Below are 3,357 nucleotides of genomic sequence, written 5' to 3'. Positions count from 1 at the left end.
TAGCTTAACACCACTTAAGCCTACACTTGGCATTGCACATGGTGATCTTAGGCTTGTATGCAGCTGCTCGGCCCTGGAAACCCATTTCATGAAGCTCCTGACAAACAGTTTCTTGTGCTGATGTTGCTTCCAGAGGCAGTTTGGAACTTGTTAGTGAGTGTTGCAACCAAGTACAGATGATTTTTACACGTTACACGCTTCAGCACTCGGCGGTCCCGTTCTGTGAACTTGTGTGGCCCACTACTTCCTGGCTGAGCCGTTGTTGGTCCTAGATGTTTCCACTTCTCAGTAACAGCACTTACAGTTGACCGGGGAAGCTCTAGCAGGTCAGAAACTTGACAAACTGACTTGTTGGAAAGGTGCCATCCTCTGACGGTGCCACGTTGAAAGTTACTGAGATCTTCAGTAAAGCCATTCTACTGCTACTTGTTTGGTTACTACATGATTCCATATGTGTTATTTCATAGTTTCAATGTCTCCACTATTATTCTACAATGTAGACAATAGTTAAAACTGATCCTAGATCTGTACAATGTAGACAATAGTTAAAATAAAGAAAAAACATTGAATTTGTAGGTGTGTCCAAACAATTGACCGGTACTGTATATGCATTGTGGAGGTGAACTGGTCCTAGATCTGTACAAAGGCATAACATCTACAGCAGGAACAACTGTCTGTGTTAGAGAACATATAAAACGAACTGATCCTAGATCTGTACAAAGGCATAACATCTACAGCAGGAACAACTGTCTGTGTTAGAGAACATATAAAACGAACTGATCCTAGATCTGTGCAAAGGCATAATATCTACAGCAGGAACAACTGTCTGTGTTAAAAGGCCCAGCTGGATTTAAAATGACATATTTGAATGTCAAATGATTTGTTTGTCAGTACAAGACAGGGTCTGTGGAGGCTTGGCCTATTAGTGATAGATTTTTGGAGGGACCCTTGTCCCTACAGCCAATCAGTGAGCAGCTTCCCTTCCCCTACATCTCAGGCATTTCTGTTACTCACAACACTCCCCCTGCTTTCCTCAACAATGGAACAGCTTCCCTTCCCCTACATCTCAGGCAGTTCTGTTACTCACAACACTTCCCCTGCTTTCCTAAACAAAAATGGCCACGCTGGCAGGGTCTGAATCAAACCCAATGTCCACCTGGCACACTGACAGGGTCTGAATCAAACCCAATGTCCACCTGGCACACTGACAGAGTCTGAATCAAACCCAATGTCCACCTGGCACACTGACAGAGTCTGAATCAAGGGGAGGGAAGAGGGTCAAGAGGTGATGATTATATAAAAGCTTTGTTAAAGAACAAGACCTGCACACTGTTTACAAAAGCTTTGTTAAAGAACAAGAAGACCTGCACACTGTTTACAAAAGCTTTGTTAAAGAACAAGAAGACCTGCACACTGTTTACAAAAGCTTTGTTAAAGAACAAGACCTGCACACTGTTTACAAAAGCTTTGTTAAAGAACAAGAAGACCTGCACACTGTTTACAAAAGCTTTGTTAAAGAACAAGAAGACCTGCACACTGTTTACAAAAGCTTTGTTAAAGAACAAGACCTGCACACTGTTTACAAAAGCTTTGTTAAAGAACAAGAAGACCTGCACACTGTTTACAAAAGCTTTGTTAAAGAACAAGACCTGCACACTGTTTACAAAAGCTTTGTTAAAGAACAAGAAGACCTGCACACTGTTTACAAAAGCTTTGTTAAAGAACAAGAAGACTCGCACACTGTTTACAAAAGCTTTGTTGAAGAACAAGACCTGCACACTGTTTACAAAAGCTTTGTTAAAGAACAAGAAGACCTGCACACTGTTTACAAAAGCTTTGTTAAAGAACAAGAAGACACGCACACTGTTTACAAAAGCTTTGTTTAATCAGCACAACAGTTTTCAGCTGTGCTATCATTATTGCAAAAGGGTTTTCTAATGATCAATTAGCATTTTAAAATGATAAACTTGGATTAGCTAACACAACATGCCATTGTAACACAGGAGTGATGGTAACTGATAATGGGCCGCTGTACGTCTAAGTAGATATTGCATTAAAAATCAGCCGTTTCCAGCTACAATAGTCATTTACAACATTAACAATGTCTACACTGTATTTCTGATCAATTTGATGTTATTTAAATGGACAAAAAATAGATTTTCTTTCAAAAACAAGGACATTTCTAAATGACCCCAACTTTTGAACGGTAGTGTACATCTACATGATGTATTGTTACACCCTGTAGGAGCAGTAGAGACCTAGTCTGTTCATTATATACATCTACATGATGTATTGTTACACCATGTAGGAGCAGTATAGACCTAGTCTGTTCATTATATACATCTACATGATGTATTGTTACACCATGTAGGAGCAGTATAGACCTAGTCTGTTCATTATATACGTCTCAGGATGTATTGTTACACCATGTAGGAGCAGTATAGACCTAGTCTGTTCATTATATACATCTACATGATGTATTGTTACACCATGTAGGAGCAGTATAGACCTAGTCTGTTCATTATATACATCTACATGATGTATTGTTACACCATGTAGGAGCAGTATAGACCTAGTCTGTTCATTATATACATCTACATGATGTATTGTTACACCATGTAGGAGCAGTATAGACCTAGTCTGTTCATTATATACATCTACATAATGTATTGTTACACCATGTAGGAGCAGTATAGACCTAGTCTGTTCATTATATATATCTACATGATGTATTGTTACACCCTGTAGGAGCAGTATAGACTGACAGTAGCTGGCTACTTATTTAGATTTAGTTTGACTTAATGAAACTGCCTTAAATGTGCTGTAGTAAAAGAAAATGTATTCGCACTGATCAATCAACACATTCCTGTCTTTGTATGTCTCAATATAATAGTGTTATTTAATGAAATCCATTTAAAATAATATTTTCCTCAACTGCGTTTCCCACTCCAGTCAGCAGACGGCGATTTGCGTCGTTCAGGCGATGCTGCTATCGTGACGTATAATGTAGTGGACGGTTCATCAAAAACAACAAGTCAACCACCTCGGTAGCTTGCTAGCCAACGTAGCCGAAAGATTCAAGCTGTTTTTACGCTTTCGGTGTATATTAGCTGCTGTGTTTTAGACCCACTTCTATCGTATATACTTGTTAGCCTATTTAATTTAATGTTACGTTATTTTTTATTAGTCAGATATAGTAGCTGGCTAGTTAAATTAGCACTAGCTTAGTCGCTAATGATAGCTAGCTAGCTAACATCCCCGAACATGAGGTCAGTAAGCTTCTCCCCTTCTGCTACAGAAGAAGAGGTCTGCTGGACGGAGAAAGAAGCTCTGGGGCTGAACATTGTAGTGAAAGAG

The sequence above is a fragment of the Salvelinus namaycush genome, unplaced genomic scaffold (assembly GCF_016432855.1).
Source record: "Salvelinus namaycush isolate Seneca unplaced genomic scaffold, SaNama_1.0 Scaffold258, whole genome shotgun sequence".
NCBI classification, from domain to species: domain Eukaryota; kingdom Metazoa; phylum Chordata; class Actinopteri; order Salmoniformes; family Salmonidae; genus Salvelinus; species Salvelinus namaycush.
The sequence above is the reverse complement of the archived record's forward strand: the minus strand, read 5'-3'. Positions refer to the sequence as shown.